Source organism: Dermacentor andersoni, unplaced genomic scaffold (assembly GCF_023375885.2).
Source record: "Dermacentor andersoni unplaced genomic scaffold, qqDerAnde1_hic_scaffold ctg00000041.1, whole genome shotgun sequence".
NCBI classification, from domain to species: domain Eukaryota; kingdom Metazoa; phylum Arthropoda; class Arachnida; order Ixodida; family Ixodidae; genus Dermacentor; species Dermacentor andersoni.
In genome coordinates, this window is record NW_027314754.1 from 3,422,366 (window position 1) to 3,443,166 (window position 20,801).

Consider the following 20,801-nt stretch of genomic DNA (forward strand, 5'->3'; position numbering starts at 1 on the left):
AGGCAGCTGTCGCCTAGCAACAGAGGTGCGTCTCTTCCTTCTTTCGCGCTTCTTTCTGCTTGCGCCTCTTCTTTCTTGCGCGCTTCTTTCCGCGGCCGGATTAAGCAGACTACAACCGTGCGCGGAGAAATGTGAGCCTTCGCGGAGGAAGCCCCTCGGCCAGTCCTTTCCGGACGCTGCCTTTACATGCGCTTGCGCTTCGAAATAGTTCACGTGTCCACCTCTTGCGGTTTTCGGGACAAAGTGTGTCGCTGTGTTTCTCTCAACCTAAGTAAAAAAAAAGAAACATTGCGGTTTGCAGGCAACCTAGACCTTACGCATACCGCAACATCTTTTGTTTGACCTAAAAAATACGAAGACAAAATGCAGCCTACTACCCCAAAAAGTACAACAAAGGTGAACGCGGGAGCCAGAGACATTTCTTTACTTTCGAATAGTATATTGTAAGTGACAGACTCATATTCTTTTGGGCTACAGTTCTGTAGTTGCTAATCAATAAATGAGGCAAGTTTTCGATTTGCCAACGACAAGTGTTCAGACTTTTGGCTCGCGCTGTTGCGGTTTTTATCCTCCTGCACATACGTTTGTGTTTACTCGGTGGATTGTTCCTAAGGTATCATTTAGCATGCGAAAATGAAAAAAAAAAAATGAATTTCAGCTGACTGATTTTTCTTTTTAATTTCTGCATGCTGAATGATACCCTTGGTACAATACACACAGTAAACGTAAAAGCATGCGCAGGAGAAAAACAGCAACAGCACGGGTGAAGGGCCTGAACACTTGCCGTTGTTCATAAGCAAAGCAAAAATTTGCTTCATTTATGGCTAAACAGCTACACAATTGTACCCAAAAACAGTATGCGTCTGTCACTTGCTATGCCATTCGTAAGTGGAGATCTGTACTCCCGCGCTCCTCCTTGTGCTTTGTGATAGCTAGAGAATTTTTTGACTAGATATTATTGCAGTCGAAGAGATGTTACGGCTTGCGTAAGTTGCCAGCAAAACGCAGTTTGTTCTTTTTTTTTTTTTGCTTAGGCTGAGAGAGACACAGGGACACCCTTTCCTGTGGAAACCACACGAGGTGTACAGGTGAACTATTTCGAAGCGCAACCGCGTGTAAAGACAGTGTCCAAAAAGGACTGGCCGAGTGGCGTCCTCCGCGAGGGCTCACGTTTCTCCGGGCATGGTTGTCGGCTGCTTAATCCGACCGCGAAAAGAAGCGCGCAAGAAAGAAGAGGCGCAAGCAGAGAGAACCGCAAAAGAAAAAAATGACGCACCTCTGCTGTTTGGCGGCAGCCGGCTCGGTGTACCATGCGGAGATTTGGCCTTTCTGGAACAAAACCCAAGGTGGCGCCTCCCCGTTGCTAGGCCGCACCCGGCTTGTCGGACGATGTAAAGAACGGGGCCCACATGAAATTCTCTGAAAAAAAAGAAACGCTCAACGGAATGTGGTATCAAAAGTTTACTTTCATTTAAATCTCTTAAATCGTTGTATTTCAGTCAACAAAGGGCTACTATGATACTAGTATACTAGTATCCCTTGGGATTTCTGACGAAATGAAACTCCCCGTGCGGCACCTTTTGAGCAAATATGTAACGGTAATGTTCACAAAAATACAGATCAAAACACAATTTGAACGCCTGAGGAGGAGGCACCGTTAGCTTGTATAAATAATTTGAGTATAAATTGACAGTTCCACAGGCAGTATAAGGTTAACTTCAGAATGCAACATCTTTATTTGAAAATACAACATAGAATACACCACAAGTACAGCAGGCCTTGCTGGCACATGACTAGATATGAAAATTCAAGAGAATACTATCACTTGCATCATATCACAGGAATGTTTAAAAGCATATCACCGTGTTTCAGCCATGCATGTCGTCAATAAATTCGTGTTAACTGTCCATGTAAAAACTTGTACTGCTGTCAGGAAGCAAGAAAACAAGGCAAATATTAGTATAAGAGATTGCAGGAACAAAAACTGGACACTTGTGTTCAGATCCACATTGGACACTACATAAAAAAAGCTTTACACATCCTGTGCAGCATTAGAGCAGGTCAATAAAGACGTTGCCAATGCAATGTAGCCAATGCAAAAAATATACAAAGTATTGGCTATAGGTGAACCTAAAAAAGACTAGACCACAAGGCCATGCATGCATGCAGCCCATCTATACCTGAGCAACGTTTCCTTAGTGTTAGCATTGACCACCACTGGCATCAAAAGACCACTTGTTGCTCTTACAAACATCAGACAGAGCTTAACCAGGAGATGTGCAAAGTGCTGGCTTGTAGGGCCAAATGACAAAAGGTTGGAAGTGGTGATGCTTACAGCATAGTGAACTCTCAGTTTAGATCCTTGTGACAATACAAACATGAACATTTTTTAATTAAAATTACTACAAGACACATTTTACTGTCTAGCTAACAATGTTAAGGATGGGATTCTCACTTCTTGAATCCACTACCTATTTAAAATCAATATTGAAAAAGGTCATTTGGACACTACTATGCATAGTACTGCACAATTACTCTATCATCTAGAGGCTGGCTAGCAGTTAGAATAACTCAGTGACAAAGTAAGGCCGCCATAATTCACATTGCACGAATTTAAGAATTTTGAGCAGCTAAATAAAATACTTGTGCACAATACTAAGTGCCACTTGCATGAATGGTTGTATTACCTCAGTAATTTTGAACAGTTATAAAAAGGCATGCAAATGTAATGCACAAAGTGATGCATCTGCTCACCACCTCCTGGCAACAAGTGAACATTAACGCAAGGTGAAAATTGTCAACTAGACTTTGAGTCAAATCACATTCTTTTTCTTCAGAAGAACAAAGAAACACTTCAATCTGTCATTTATGAGCCCTCTAGGCACAACATTGCTGGGAAGCACAAGTTTCTGCATCAGCGCCAGGAATGGTGCAAATGCATATGGATAATCGAGGTTCTTGATGTAGTAGGTTAAAATACAATAAATTACAGCTAGCTCCAGGCTGCCGTTCGAGACCCAAATTATTTCTTGCGTGCTGCCAGCATAAACACACGTGTGCTCGCTGCATGTGTAGACGTGGAGAGCTGCAATCTGGATATCACCACTGGGCAGTGGAGCCTAAAAAGACAGTTAGAGCCTATAAACATTCGCCTATAAAACATTAAATATGCACAGTATAATGTGAACTGACGAAGTAAAATTTACCAAAAACGTGCAGTACTGCAGAGCACAACACAACCCCAAAGAGCCCAACCATTCTACATCAAGGAAAATTAGAACTGGCTCACCTTTAGCTCTCATTATAGTAAGCATGCAGGAAAAAGCATGAAATGTTATTCTACTGAAAGTAATCAGTATAATACTAATTTTCGTTTGTTTGCTGAACTATATACAACTGAAATCTCACTAAAGGATACTACCGTTTATCGCGTAATTATGCCCTGTTCCCACAAGATACGCATTAACGAGATTTCACCAGGTAAATTGGTGCAGCATCGCACACTTCATGAGCTGGCTGTGTGCACGTTCCGTCCAGCAGGATGTCTCTTACGGTTTTTGCTTACCTCACCTTTATTAACTTTCAAATGCAGTAAATCACATTTAAATTAAATTGTGAAATATAATTTAACAATTTCATCTAATTTCATTAATTTGTTCCTTCTCTACATTCTGTGCCTTCATGTGTTAATTATCGTGCAGTCTAGTTAAACGGAAGGAGTGAATAAAAAATAGCACCAAAATACTACCATACCTCAATTTAAGCGCATATAAAGTATGAGCAATGCCTCCATCCTTAGTATTATTTCAGGGGAAGAAAATCTAAGGCGACAACATTAAATCGTGTAGTGATGCTCCGCTCGACTCGCACCATTGACCAATACAAACGATAATGCTACAATATAAGTACTGAACAGGGACACAGATGTGAGTACAAGTAATCACAAAGTGAATGCAGAGAGCTTTCTGGACGATATGTGAAAAGTTTACAAATGAATGTAATATTTAGCATCGTTACATTTGAGATGTTTTCCTTATGAACTAGTAAATTATCTTTCACATCACATACCTTGGCCGCATTCAGTATCGCGGATCTCTTTCTCCATGGCAACCACTGGGCTGTCAAGTGGGGGCTCTTCCACATGGGGCCACGGTGCGGAGTCTGAAACAAACACGTGATAACAAAGCACCCAATGAAACCAATTCTTTCCTGTATGCGCTATGCATTTACCTTTAGAGCAGCCAGGCTGTGATTCTTGCACAGGCATGCAGGCCGATTCATTTTCTATGGCGGCATCTACTGGGACAGTCTTCTCTAAAGCAAAAAAAGAAAAAGTATGTATATAGATCCCACGCACTGTGGGAATCGATGTAAGCAAAGCTTTCTGTGCCGTTTGCGTTCAGTGGCAATATTTGGCGGTGATGTTGACGGCCTACGACAGTCGTGATGCGATGTTAAATGTTACCTTATGTGCACCACTTGTGTTTGCCTACGTAGTACACCAAACAGCGAGGCGTGTTTGCTCGAGGCATTGTTGTACGCCATTGTTCGTATGCTGCAAGGAATTTAGCACTGCCATTCTTCACACGGGCGCATGGCATCGTGGCTGAAATGTTTATTTGCTCGACAGCCGCTTGCGTGTTGTCGTCTTGACGCTGCGGTACTGCGTGCAGCTTTGCGTCTGCACGCCTGCATCAGTTGTCATCATGTACAAACTTGCAGGGTGTTTATTTTTCAGAAATAGCAGAAACGTGCCGTTTCATTCTTAAACTAACATTTTTACAGTTTCTCCGCAACTGTTGCCATGTCTAGTAGCGACGTCTCTTTTATTTAAGCGACCCTAAATGAAGCATGCTTTCTGGTGGCGTCTTTCCCTTCTTCCGCGATCATACTATGTATGCAAGGCGCCACGAGCGAATATCAGCTATTATTCATCCGTTTGGTCAGGGCGTTGGCTTTACGCATTCTCTGTATTATCTTTCCATTGACTATCTCCCCTCTGGAAATTTGCACGTGAGTACAAAAGCGCTGCAACTTGTACAATGCTTATACCGCAGGCTAACGCGTAATTACAGCGCTTCAGAGGCAATTGTGTCGATGACCGAGGAGTTCCAGAGGACATTGTGACGACTAAAGAGCTCCAGAGGGCATTGTGGTGACGCCCGCGCCGCTCTTGCTGGAAAGGGCTCACAGACGCCACTCCCGCGTCCCTGCTATGTACAGGTACAATGTAATTTCTCGTACATTGCGTACATTATATACATTACGTACACAACCACTCCCCGACGCCGCGTGCAGGTCAGCGACAGCAGCAGCAGTGGAAAAGCTGAGGGAAGTGGCAAAAAAAGCTTTGCTTTAAAATATTCGATACACTAGGCAATCAAAAAAGCTTTGGCTAACATTCCACTTTATACTAACCATATTGCACTGAGGAGAGACTAGACGTGCAAGCTTCCACGGTTTCATCTGACACTGAGGCCTCGGACACAGTGCCTGGCACATTGCATTGCGCCCTTGCCTCGGCTGTATTTTTCATTTCTGAAATTATAGACGCAACGAAAAAACATCATTAGTGTTCACAAAGCAATGCAGAGCGCATTGCAGAGCTCTAGGCGAAAAAAAAACAAAACGCGTACGTAAGCAAAATTCGTGCGAAAGCTATACATTTATTCTCCGGAACAACGCTGTATATAATTATACATCATTGTGCGAAATTTGAATGCAAGTTGTAAGAGAAGGGGTGACGTTGCGGTAAAAAGAGAATTGTGTATTCTTCGCAGTTAGTCAACGCTAACCACCGATTCCCATGTTAAATTATTGGCTCGTTTGACCAAAAGAAAATAGAAAAAACACGTATTTTCACCCAAAACGCGAAGCACTAATAGCGATAGCAAAGCATTAGACCACAACTCAAACTAAGGTACGTAGTTTTACCTGCCGTAACAGTAATCATTAGCTTACTAATAAGCATGGTGTCACGCGAGCACAGGCATAAATGAACATATCTCATTTGACGACCGCGAACAATCGCTATTAAGTTGGCTTGAAGAACGCAGAGGGGAGCGAACGTTTGTTTTGTTGCTCCCTTCAACGTGTCTCCGAACTTTTGAGATTACGCGACCTACAGCACTACGCGCACCGAAAGAAAGCGGAAATGCAACCACGAGCCGCCTCGGCTTGCCCGACTTCTGCACACACCGGAGATTACCTCCAGGCCAGGGCGCGGGCAGTCACGCACCACCACAGCATGGCTAACGGAGGGTGCGCGAAGCGAGTTGTACAATACTGAACGATTTCTGTCAACTACGTCAGCCCAAAGCACGGTGCCAGTACAAGAAACGTATTGTTGAGGTCATTCAGTTGCCCTGACACAACTCATCCCGCCGACAATCTCAATATTTTAGAAAGGTCTAATCTAATATTTGCAGAAAATGACAACCTGACAACATCGAATTTAGCTCAATGTAAATCGAAGAGCTTAAAGAAGCAAATATATCAACAATAACTTGTTTCAGAAACACTTACGCGCAGCGAGAGCATGCACTATGTCAAATGTTGAATTGCGAACTATAAAGAATTCACGTACTATCCACCTAAAAATAATTAAAAGCAAAAGTTCTGCTTACCGAGATCACATATTTTTCCGTGTGCATTTGGGACATGGTCACAACAGTCACACCTCACCACGTTGTAACTTTCCGACAGGCGCAGAATAGTGTATCGCTTGCACTCACAACCCGGCTCGTTGCAGCGACCGCGCAACACACCGAAAAGGTCTCTGCTGCACAAAGCCATGAGGGTGCAGCGGATGGCGCAAGATCCCAGTAGAAGCGGTAATAACTACTGCAGGCTACAAGTGGTGGCAGCACACAATGGTGATCGGATGGTATCCAAACAAGTCAAATATAATGGCCGTCTCAGGACGACAACTACAACAACGCCAGGACGACAGCGCGCTAACCACCCCCGCCGGCTCCGAGCCTCCCGCTCCCGCTTAAAATCTTCCCAGCGTGCAACTCGAGCTATCTCGATTGGACCGAGGAGGAGAGATGATAGCACCGTGGATGGCCGCACTCCAGTGTGGCTGATGCCTGCTCGCTTCCGCCATGTTAGAAAGAGGCACTTAGAGGCACAAGCAAAAATGAAAAAAAAAATTAAAACAAGCAATGAATTACAGAAATAAATGTAAGAGGTGCCAGTGATGTTATTGGTGTGATGGTGGAAGCATGTCGTGTTTGGACAGCGATAAAGATTTCATTTCTCAGTTGCCGGCTTCACACATTTAACGCTCTTTTCATCTGTCTATGCCTCCCAAAAAGACAACGGAGCGGACGGCGCTCGCTTTTATGTGAGTGTAGCGGCATCCTGTTGATTTCACTGAACGTTTGGCGCGTTTCGTGTCTGCTGTAACTTAAATTTGCGATCGTTGTAGTGTCAATCTTCGGCACAGCTTAATATGCCCAAAGAACGCTGGCAGTGGAATCAGTTGCTACAAGTTTTATTCGAAAACATCCTAAGTGCAATGCAGAACGGTTCGCCGACATGTAGGTTGTTGTCTATTTCAAAGCAGTTACGCCGGTCGCCTAGCGCGTATCGCATACCCAGCTCCCTCGCCGCGCGTGTGTACTTATGTACGCACGCTGCCTAGCTGGTACCGCGTGTCGGCATGGTTTTCTTAGGCACGCGCTTCTTGCACACTATTAACCTCATCTTAAGCGCTTATGGTTGAGGCATGGAAGATTTTTGGTTGACAGCATCAAGGCAGTGCAGGGAATGAAACGAACCCGGGTAAAGGCAGAAAATGTATGCAGACAACTGAAAGGTTCTGTACAGGGACATTTTAGTAGACAAGTTTAATTATATTGATATGTGATAGAACCATCCAATGTTTTCAACAACCTTTTACTGAAAGACCCAACGCGTTCGTGTGCTTTTCTTCTACTGTTGTTTCTCGCCTCGTAAATGAACTTTGTTAAAAAGATATCCATTTTTCTAAAGAAACTTACCCGCTTTTGTTTCTCGTGTTGAAATACCGATGTTCCATGCCTGTCTCATGGTGGCCAGAATGCGTGCGAGAGCAGGGGGCTTCCGTCACGTTCGACTGCTGGGTTTCGGCAGGCAGTGCACACTACATCATTCGATGACACAGTCTTCGTTGCTGATATTTCAAATATGGCTGTGCGCCAAGTATGGAGGGTCGTCAAAGAACAGCGCGCAGATGAACTTGCAAGTGCGACCGTGCCAGATTTAGTTTTTGGTTTTAAATTGTGAAAAATGTAACTGCTTGGCTGGCAAAAATTAAGACCGAATACAGCCCGAACTGCCGAAGTCCTACGTTTGTAATAACCAGATCAAAAATGCAGAACACAAACACATTAGGATACATTTATCAGCAAACGTCCAATACATGATGTAGGTCTCCTCACTGATGCGCTGTAGTGTTCTTTAGAGGTCAAAATCTAAAGGTTACAAGGCACTTTGAGCTGAATTAACCTTTAAATCCGTCAATTTTGACTTTTGTAACCTATAGATATATATATATACGTAACAACATTTAATTAAAACATCAACATATTTCGCATGTAACCTTTATTTTATAAGTTACTCGTGATTACAAGTTACCATAAAAGGTACCGCGCTAAGAGTGTACAAGGATCCTGTTTCCCACGTTTTTACAAGTCTTTCTAAATTATTTTTGAGGTGCGCAGTGCCATGGTGCTCTTGGGCCATTTCTGGCCCTTACGCAAAAAAACAAACAAAAATAAACAGAACAATATCCATCGATTTTATTTTTGTGATTTCTGGTTGTTTTGGCTGTTGTTGAGAAGGGAGCAGTTTGCAACCGCCCTCTCCTGCAGTTTGTTTGTTGCTGTACGGGATCAGAACTTTAACAGGTGTATAACTACAGATAACGTCATCCATTGTCACGTTTTACGGAAGTGCGGCGCTGTGATTGTTCATGCGCTACATGAAAAAAAAAAGAACATGAACGCACTAAAAGGCACGAGAGCTTTTTGGCGCCATACAGTACATGTATCCTGGACAATAAAACAAATTACTCTAGCTTCTCAACAACCTTGAGGTGAATAGGAGAAAAAGAAGGTGGAGAAGGAGAAACGGCAACTGATATCTTTGCAACGTGCTTCTCAGGCACAGCACATTGAGCGCATTTATTATCGCAATCGATTATTTCCGATGGCGCTCTTTGGCCACACCTGGCCCTTGCGCCATTAGACATCATATATTCATTCATTCATGATTTCCGACTTGAGTGCGCCAATGATTTCGTATAGCATGGCCTTCGATTAGTATTTAGCCGCACTGTGAACGCCATGGGTGGTAGCGAGCCGGCGATGAGATTTTCTTGCCGATCTGTGACTCCGTCTGACCAAATACGCTCATTTTTTTTTGTGCCTGTCCGTTTTCTTTTTCTTTTTTTTCGGGAGCTAATATGTTGTTTGAATCAGCGCGGAAATGAAGGGAACACAAACGGTAGGGCAGAAGACGAGTGCTGTAAAACAGCTGAAGGTTTTTAAGAAAAAAACGTAGAAATAAAGGGAATACACCATCTGTGCGCTCACTTCATTAGAATCACGTGGATTAGATCACCAAGCATTTGCGTCTCACAGTCTAACAACGGGATTGAGTCGGCTTCCGTCCTTCGTTTTTGTATTGCCCTGCTTCTTTTTCTTGCGCTGACCTATATATAGTACATAAATTCCAACCTGGCCAGCCTTCCACTTTACTCACATGTTCGTGCGATATCCGTGATGGCCATTTAGTTAAATCATACAATTTTAGAAAGAAGAAATACTGTCGGGGCCTTACTTTCAATGAATCGCATAACGGCATAATATTTTAAGCGCAAGTGTGTTGACTACGGGCAATGACAAAGATCCAGCGCAGATGTACAGGCGCCCAAATCTTTAACTGGTGTGCGCGAGCGGCGACTTTTTCGTGCGTCAGCGCTGTATAACGGGGCGAGCTTGGAAACAGCCTAGCAGATGTTGGGCCCAGCTGAGCGCGCTTTGTCCGCATGCGTTTAGCCTCGAACTGTCTCCAGCCTCGCCCCGCCATACGGTGCTGACGCACGAAAAAGTCGCCGCTCGCGCACACCAGTTAAAGATTTGGCCGCCTGTACGCTAATACGAGCGAGTAATACATCACCGAACACGAAGTTATCGCACACTCACAAGTACTGCTACTTTTGTTTGTGGACTGTTCTTAGTAACGATTCACCACCGATGCTCCGATTAGACGTTTGATACCGACATCGTCTGCAGCTTTTACCACTGCAGCCTTACCATCTCCTGGCCGACCTTCAAGGTGAGGCCGGCTAAACGCTACGTGAGGCAAAAAATTACGAATCACTGCGTAAAACAAAAGTTCAAAGAAATTGTCATCTGTTCGAAAGAGGTATGCGTAAGGTAAGTTATCTTGTAATCGTCGATAATTATGCTTCAAAGCAAAGAAATACGGGACTCCGAGACGGGTTACCTCACTAGCTCTTCTCTGATGGACATTTTATATCGAGCAAGACGCCGCCCACCGGTTTTCGCCGGACGCACAAAAACAAATGCAAAAATACCCATGACAACTCTGCAGCAAAATACGTGCCAATTTACTGACGCTTCGCCATGTACTCTGAGTCGGATAATTGTAAAGGTATCTGCGAAAGTATACCAGCCGGAACCTCGCTCGGAATTCTCGATACTGGATCCTCTAACGAGGCAACACCTTTCGCAGCAACTTCGTTTTTTAATGAACTTCATCTCCGAGTGTCCCTGTACGGTAGGATCGACGTTCATAACTTGAATATTTATAAGGCAAATCATCCCAATTACCACGCCTACCAAGATACGATGAAAATACGAAATATTGCTAGGGGCATGTCGGATACCAATAAAACGCTAAAAATAATAATTGTTGAAGAATATCGGACAGGAATATTCTGAATCGAGAGTCAGTGGATGTTCCATTTCTTTATGGTAAAACGACCGCACGCTGTTATGTTATTAAATCATCAAAACACGCTCCCAATGTTTCTCAACTGCATTGGGTTCAAGTGCGACTCCCCGATAAAAGTAGATTAACATATTTATTTATTTATTTATTTATTTATTTATTTATTTATTTATTTATTTATTTATTTATTTATTATGGCTGCCAACGGCGTTGCGGCCTTGACGACAGCTCACTGCGTCATCTACATCCATTTTCTTTCTCACAGTGGGAGTAGATTAACTTAAAAAAGTAACTTTTACAACTTAGTAATAGTAAAGATAGAGGACAAGTAAAAATTGAATGGCAAACCTTACCATGGATAATACGACTTGAAAATTCACACGCGAATACATGCAGACATTTATATGAAGTCAAATAAAACGATCGCTCTTCAGAAACGTGCTGCCTTTCATGGGAGAACGTAGAACACGTTCTATTAAGCACTTGCACACATCATACATGCTTTTCTTTCTAGCATTTTCATATATCTCCTTATCCGTATTTTTTTTTTCTTTCGCGAGACACTCCATCCATTTCTTGGCCATTACCCCAAAGTTAGTAGGAACCAGGCGGCCGCCGTGGCGGACAACATCGCCTACCGAAGCGGCTATCGGAATAAGCCCATGACAGCTTACGTTGTCATATAATTCCGTTAATCTTTAAACTAGCCTAAGAGATTGTACGGTCATATTAACAATATTTGACACATCTAGACAAAAGTGTAGCTGGCTGTATATTTGAAATCCTATAGGTCTGCATAGGCTACACACGATATCTCTCTCGCCGAAAGGTAATAACTGAATTTCACCATCTCAAACCTCCTAGTGCAGGATATTACTGAAGTTTTTCTTGTTAAAATTATGCCTGTTGAGTAAGCACTGCTTTAACTGAATTGATGTCCTGTTGTAACAATCAGCATACTTTGAGGTCATCGGCGAATAGTACGCGCTCAGAATGCTCAATGCACAACGGAAAATATTTATGAACATCGAGACAGGCCGTCACCTAAGTTTACAACTTTGGGGCATTTAAGGAAAACGCAAGAAATGAGAAAAGTAATCCGAAAACTTCCTCCAGTCCTGGCAATTTGACAAGCAGCTAGCAAACCACCGAAGATATTGCCAAATAACCCATACGTCTTTAATTTCCACAACCGCTTCTGCTGAGAAAGGGCATCGAATACATCGGGAATACTAAAATACCCTGCGTCAAGCTGACCTAGGTTTAATACTATAGGTGCACTACAGCCAAGAAAAACACACAGGTTTGTTTTACAGAGAATCAGGACATGGCTAGCCGATTCGTCCGTCCGTCTGTCGGTCGCCTGTACGCCGAAAAATCCTCCGGTGCAGCCCCATGCGCATGCGCGAAAGAAAAGATAGAACGAGAGGCGCGCGATTAGCCGACACCACCTAGATAGCACAAGGCCTGTTGACTCCGATCCATGACCTCACGCTACCTGGGCAGAAATTTCCATTGACAAATTAGTGCCGGCGTGATGAAAGCGATGACGTCAAAATCACTGTTGCCTCCTCGAAAGCATCCTCATTAGATGTTATGGCAGTCGGGCCAAGTAGCATGACGTCATGGATCGGAGTGAAAAGGCTTTGTCCTATCTAAGTGGTGTAGGATTAGCTGCGCCAATAGTTACGTCGTTTCTCTCTGTCACAGCCGAGCACGCGCGCTGTAGTTTCTCTCCGGCTCCGAAATGGATAGGCCACGGGTCATGCGTCGTCCTGAGGAGCAGGCAGCTTTCGATCAGCAACGTCACGAGCAGAACCGGGAACCACCTCGTGTACGCCATGCCGATGCTGCAGCCCGGGCACAAGAACGGGCTCGTACAGCCAAGCGCAAGGAGCAACTGCTGCCGAGCATCCGGCTGCCTTCGAAGCCGTCATTCAATTGACCGTTGAGATTAACTCAGTGATTAACACTGGGGTCGCACGTTTCAGCTACGCTTAACCATCTGTACGGAGTGCTTGGGCGGTGATTTTTAACTGATCTTCCTTTCTGAAATTCATGTCGCATGGTCGAGAATTAAACCTAAAGTAACAAACTGGAGAATCCTAAATCACCATTTTCAAAACTTTCGAAAAGCCACAAAGAAGGAAAACAGAACAAAAGTTATTGATATCACAGAAGGTCCCAAGTTTAATTACCGTGAAACCAATGCCAATTTCCACTGAGACGGAAAAACATCAGTTTCTAAGGATACATTGAACAAGAATGTTAATTCAGGCAGCAATATGTCAAACCAACCCGTAATTATTAAGTTTGGAATGCTGTCACTACTCGCAGTGATCTTGGCTTCAGAAACTTTGTCTACTGTTAAGGCTCAATATGATAAACAATCAGCATTATCCGTAAAACTGACGGTGGCAGGCCTACTGAATGGCCGTGAGAATTCTACTGAAATGTTCAGGAAATGGCTCGCGTACCTCCTGTGACATACACGAGAGTTTATCTTCAGATTTCAATACCGTCACATTTACTTCCTATTTAGCTTTAACTCTTTCCAAGCTCCAAAAAACTGCTGAGATTCTTACTGAAATTTTAACCAAGACTCTTGTGATAAAGAGCTTCATCACGAGCGACCCATTTTTTCAGTACACCTTTGCAAATCTAGCTTGCCATGCAGTACTTGCAATCTAGTGGTTTGTATAGTTTGTGATACCTCTGTTCTTCTGGCAGATAATATATATTTTAATATTTTAGGTCAGACAATATTTTAGGTCAGAAGGAATACTATGATAGAAGTATAGGTTTCCTGTGACAAAATAACGCAATAAGTTTTGTCACTGCATTCATGCCAGCCCAAGTAAGTAACAAAGTGCAAGCCTCAACATCCGTTTTACTGAAAATAGAATTCCACTCTATGCGCAAGGTAGCGGTACCATCATTAATCATCTCACGCATACAGGAGTTTCAGGTAAGTTTCGGCACGAGACAATGACAAAAGGAAAGAAACAGTAAATGGCGGGTAATATTTATCTATCTCAACTAGGTTGTCATGCGTCTCACTGATTTCAAAAATGGTAGTACTTGTTAAGAATAAATCTAAGGTATGACCAGCAAAGTTTATTTAATTACAATGCTGAAACCCATTGAAACTGACCAACGGTGGTGGTGATGGGTGTGGAGGGCTGTAGCAACAGGCTGGCTTAGCCTGGCGGTCAAGGCCGGCAATAAAACTCTTGAAATCAATAAGTTATTGCGCTCTTACCAACGGTAACTCTGTCACACAGAAGCAAGCTGTTTGACGAGTCAGCGCTAGGCAGACTGATGTCTCAGTAAATATGTATTTTGTAATTCATAAAGTTAAGCATTCTCTCTAAATTCACAGAATTCTGAACAAATAGGGTGTTATCGAAATTGGGAAACAAAATGGTAACACCAAAGTAGAAAGCTCAAACCATCACGTGTTGGAAATTCAATTTAGTACGCATTCAGCATAAGTCTCTAGAACAATCCTTCTAAATGCATGGAATGTGGCACAAGCTATGAGAACACTCCACCATTTTTAATCTTCTCTGTGCAATTGTGGTGCCTCCTGAAGACTGAATAGTCGTTTGAAAGATATTCTTGACGGACTCGAAGCGCAAACATTTAACCGAGTTTCAATGAGGCAAATTATGTCGGATTTACAGTGATACGCAACCCCCCCCCCCAAAAAAAAAATTAAAAAAAAATAAAGGCTCACTTTGACAATTGTAGCCAGAAATTCATGGATGTGTGACGTCCCAGTCGACAGCTTAATGCGGGAAATGAAGAAGCCTGTCGCAGCAGGTACTTTCGATGCTACTTTCTGCGCGCACTGTATTTCAGCTGCCAGTCCCGGCTAGCCTCCTTTGTAGGTGGCTCACCGTTTTTTCCCGTCTGGGGCGCTAACACATGAGAAGTTAAAGAAGCACGTCCTGTTAGCTGGTCGTAGTTGGAGACACTAGAGTTGACCTGTAGTCGAGGCGAAGTTTTCGTCGGCAGAACTCCCACAGCGGAGGTCGTAAGCTGCGGAACATATACTTCGGCCAAACACATTCACGTAGGTGGCGTATTTTCACACGAAGCCCAGTATTTTCCGCACGTAGTTGCCGTAAATCCAACGTACCAGCGGTAATCTGCTTATTTATGGAGTTAAAGAAGTTCCACGAGCGCAGGCCACGCACGTTCTCACGGCGCTCGCACGAGAGACAACAAATCTTTAGGGGGCGTGACAGCTTTGGAAGCGGTCCCGGCTGTACGCACAATGCTCGGACTGAGGCTTTTCACAGACTACACGCACCTCTAAGAACTAGATCCAGGCTGCATAGATAACTGCGTTCTTCGGACTGAATGCGAATTCATGCGCAATGAAAGCGCAATTTGGTAAACCGTGCATGGTAGTAACTGCTGCCTCCCACGAATAGGTTCAGAGCAGCGCGCAAATGAGTCCGTCGTGCCGCCATGTTACGTGCTGGGGTATGTAAAGTTCATGAGCGCTGATGTCGTAGCGAATTGCAGGGCACTGCTAGTAAATATAACTTTATTGACTGATCTGGTTTATAGAGAGAGAGAGAGAGCAAAATTTTTTTATTAATATCCGGAAAAATCGTCCTTGCGAGAATCCTGGTAATGCACTCCAGTTAAGACAAAGGAGGAAAGAAAGGGACTGAAATAACAGCAAAAGCGCAAGCGCACGCGCGCGCGCACACCATCTTACGTATACGAAAGCGAAATCCACTTTAAGGAAAGTTATTTAAAGCGACTCACCGAGGTCGGTATCGCGCTGCGTTTCTCCATGAAATTCAGTGGAAGGTACAGGCACGGCCACTGCTTGTGGGAACTCAAAGCGCATGGCATCCCTGCCCGGAGTGCCCAATCACCAGCGCATCATGAAGTATTGTGGCGCAGGCGTATTCAAGGCGGTTGGCGACAAGCTCGGGGAGTCGTCTGCTCTAACGTGTCGTCTGTCAAGATTTCACGAGCCGTCTGGGACGGCACTCGTGAAATCTCGGCAGACGACCGCCAAGATTTCGCCGGGGTTTCGAATCTGCACGTAGCGGTGGAAATAATTGGAATACACAGGCTTTCGAACACGGCGTAGCGAAATGCTCCGGATTACGTTTGACCACCAGCCGACCTCTACCGGGACTCGAAGCACAATTTAGGAGCGTTTTCATGTTCCTCGTCCATCGGAATGAGGCTGCCATGCCGGCAGTTGAACTCATGGCCTCATTCTACACAGCTGAAAGCCGTACAGACACTATACCAGATACAAGGCGCTAGTATTCGAACAGTGTGCAAAGCAGGTTCGTGATTTGTCCGATTCAACAATGGTGCATCTCCCGCAATAAGAAGGGCAGCGCACTTAGTTATTTTTGGCGCGTTGCGATTACTCGCCATATATATATATATATATATATATATATATATATATATATATATATATATATATATATATATATATATATATATATATATATATATATATATATATATCATCAGCCTTGTTACGCCCACTGCAGGGCAAAGGCCTCTCCCATACTTCTCCAACTACCCCGGTCATGTACTAATTGTGGCCATGTTGTCCCTGCAAACGTCTTAATGTAATCTGCCCACCTAACTTTCTGCCGCCCCCTGCTACGCTTCCCTTCTCTTGGAATCCAGTCCGTAGCTCTTAGTGACCATCGGTTATCTTCCCTCCTCATTACATGTCCGGCCCATGCCCATTTCTTTTTCTTGATTTCAACTAAGATGTCGTTTACCCGCGTTTGTTGCCTCACCCAATCTGCTCTTTTCTTATCCCTTAACGTTACACCCATCATTCTTCTTTCCATAGCTCGTTGCGTCGTTCTCAATTTCAGCAGAACCCTTTTCGTAAGCCTCCAGGTTTCTGCCCCATATGTGAGTACTGGTAACACACAGCTGTTGTACACTTTCCTTTTGAGGGATAGTGGCAACCTACTGTTCATGATTTGAGAATGCCTGCCAAACGCACCCCAACCCATTCTTATTCTTCTGGTTATTTCAGTCTCATGATCCGGATCCGTGGTCACTACCTGCCCTAAGTAGATGTATTCCCTTACCACTTCCAGTGTTTCGCTACCTATCGTAAACTGCTGTTCTCTTCCGAGACTGTTAAACAGTACTTTAGTTTTCTGCAGATTAATTTTCAGACCCACCCTTCTGCTTTGTCTCTCTAGGTCAGTGAGCATGCATTGCAATTGGTCTCCTGAGTTACTAAGCAAGGCAATATCATCAGCGAATCGCAAGTTGCTAAGGTATTCTCCATCAACTTTTATCCCCAATTCTTCCCACTCCAGGCCTCTGAATACCTCTTGTAAACATGCTGTGAATAGCATTGGAGATATCGTATCTCCCTGTCTGACGCCTTTCTTTATAGGGATTTTGTTGCTTTCTTTGTGGAGGACTACGGTGGCTGTGGAGCCGCTATAGATATCTTCCAGTATTTTTACATATGGCTCATCTACACCCTGATTCCATAATGCCTCCATGACTGCTGAGGTTTCGACTGAATCAAACGCTTTCTCGTAATCAATGAAAGCTATATATAAGGGTTGGTTATATTCTGCACATTTCTCTATCACTTGATTGATAGTGTGAATATGGTCTATTGTTGAGTAGCCTTTACGGAATCCTGCCTGGTCCTTTGGTTGACAGAAGTCTAAGGTGTTCCTGATTCTATTTGCGATTACCTTAGTAAATACTTTGTAGGCAACGGACAGTAAGCTGATCGGTCTATAATTTTTCAAGTCTTTGGCGTCCCCTTTCTTATGGATTAGGATTATGTTAGCGTTCTTCCAAGATTCCGGTACGCTCGAGGTTATGAGGCATTGCGTATACAGGGTGGCCAGTTTCTCTAGAACAATCTGACCACCATCCTTCAACAAATCTGCTGTTACCTGATCCTCCCCAGCTGCCTTCCCCCTTTGCATAGCTCCTAAGGCTTTCTTCACTTCTTCTGGCGTTACCTGTGGGATTTCGAATTCCTCTAGGCTATTCTCTCTTCCACTATCGTCGTGGGTGCCACTGGTACTGTATAAATCTCTATAGAACTCCTCAGCCACTTGAACTATCTCGTCCATATTAGTAACGATATTGCCGGCTTTGTCTCTTAACGCACACATCTGATTCTTGCCTATTCCTAGTTTCTTCTTCACTGTTTTTAGGCTTCCTCCTTTCCTGAGAGCCTGTTCAATTCTATCCATATTATAGTTCCTGATGTCCGCTGTCTTACGCTTGTTGATTAACTTAGAAAGTTCTGCCAGTTCTATTCTAGCTGTAGGATTAGAGGCTTTCATACATTGGCGTTTCTTGATCAGATCTTTCGTCTCCTGCGATAGCTTACTGGTTTCCTGTCTAACGGCGTTACCACCGACTTCTATTGCGCACTCCTTGATGATGCCCATGAGATTGTCGTTCATTGCTTCAACACTAAGGTCCTCTTCCTGAGTTAAAGCCGAATACCTGTTCTGTAGTTTGATCCGGAATTCCTCTAGTTTCCCTCTTACCGCTAACTCATTGATTGGCTTCTTGTGTACCAGTTTCTTTCGTTCCCTCCTCAAGTCTAGGCTAATTCGAGTTCTTACCATCCTGTGGTCACTGCAGCGTACCTTGCCGAGCACGTCTACATCTTGAATGATGCCAGGGTTCGCGCAGAGTATGAAGTCGATTTCATTTCTAGTCTCACCATTCGGGCTCCTCCACGTCCACTTTCGGCTAACCCGCTTGCGGAAAAAGGTATTCATTATACGCATATTATTCTGTTCTGCAAACTCTACTAATAATTCTCCTCTGCTATTCCTAGAGCCTATGCCATATTCCCCCACTGACTTGTCTCCAACCTGCTTCTTGCCTACCCTGGCATTGAAGTCGCCCATCAGTATAGTGTATTTTGTTTTGACTTTACCCATCGCCGATTCTACGTCTTCATAAAAGCTTTCGACTTCCTGGTCATCATGACTAGATGTAGGAGCGTAGACCTGTACAACCTTCATTTTGCACCTCTTATTAAGTTTCACAACAAGACATGCCACCCTCTCGTTAATGCTATAGAATTCCTGTATGTTACCAGCTATTTCCTTATTAATCAGGAATCCGACTCCTAGTTCTCGTCTCTCCGCTAAGCCCCGGTAACACAGTACATGCCCGCTTTTTAGCACTGTATATGCTTCTTTTGTCCTCCTAACCTCACTGAGTCCTATTATATCCCATTTACTACCCTCTAATTCCTCCAATAACACTGCTAGACTCGCCTCACTAGATAGCGTTCTAACGTTAAACGTTGCCAGGTTCAGATTCCAATGGCGGCCTGTCCGGAGCCAGGTATTCTTAGCACCCTCTGCAGCGTCACAGATCTGACCGCCGCCGTGGTCAGTTGCTTCGCGGCTGCTGGGGACTGAGGGCCGGGGTTCGATTGTTGTATTCATATAGGAGGTTGTGGCCAAGTACTGCACCAGGGTGGCCAATCCTGCTCTGGTGAGAGAGTGCGTTACCGGTTCTGGTCACCGGGATCAGGCCGCAGTCCAGGCCTGTTTGTGCAATTTTCTCAACACACGGTTTTTTTTTTTTTTTGTATTTTCCGGTGGAGAATAGCGCGGCACCGGGATTTGAATCACGGTCCTCTTGCACTGGAGACGGATACTCTACCGTCCCCGTAGGAGTTAAATTAAAAATTAATTTATGGGGTTTTACGTGACAAAACCACTTTCTGATTATGCACGCCGTAGTGGAGGACTCCGAAAATTTCGACCACCTGGGGTTCTTTAACGTGCACTTAATTCTAAGTACACGGGTGTTTTCGCATTTCGCCCCCATCGAAATGCGGCCGCCGTGGTCGGGGTCCGATCCCGCGACCTCGTGCTCAGCAGTCTAACACCATAACCACTGAGCAACCACGGCGGGTCCCGCAGGAGTTGTACGCCTCATTTAACCTACAGTGGTGCCCTACTTGGTCAGTCAAGGTGGACCAATCTGAGCTCGGTTATACCGCATGGATGGCACTCGGCTAGAGAACCTCGTATTTATGACCTGCACATGTGAGGCCTTACATATTTGAAGATATATATCTATTTTTTTTTTTTTTTAGGAGGGTTCCCGTACAGTGATAAAATAAAGGAAAAGACAATAAAAGAAAGAAAAAAAAAAGAAAGAAAAAGGGGCGGAAAAAAAAAAAAACGGAACATGACAGGTGCTTTGAACTCGTGACCCTTCGATGTTGCCCGGAAAGATAGCTCAGTCGGTTGGTTCGTCAGGCCCCAGGCTACTTTCAAGCGCCACAGCTCCTCCTCCGAGCCTCACACTTACGTGAAAAGAGACTCATGTTGTCCGCGATAGTCGGTTTCTACTTTCTAGGAAAAATGGCCGCTCAAGGAGAAGAGCGAACTCGAGCGGCTTTAGAGGCTGGGAAAACTGCCTTAAAATATTTAGACTTGAGGGAAAGCTTCGTTAACAAACTATAACACGGCAATCAGCACTCGAATACGACGAGAGAAATTACTGAGACGTGGAAAATTCCCTTGAAAAAAAATCTGGTTTGCTAGACAAATGCTTGTATGTATTGAACCTCTTAAAAGATGAGGGGTGAAATATGCGCTCACCGAGAGGGCATCTTCAGCACGAGACATCCACAAGGCACCTTACAGAGATGTGGAGAGCTTCGCGGCCGGAACGAAGCATCCCTTCTCCGCCGGCCAAGAGGGGGAAACGCGCTTTCCGATCGCTCAAGGTTGCGCGGACAACGCATAGCTCTAGCGTCTAGGAAAAGCTTAACCAGGTGCGATGGCGGCACGCATAGCGTG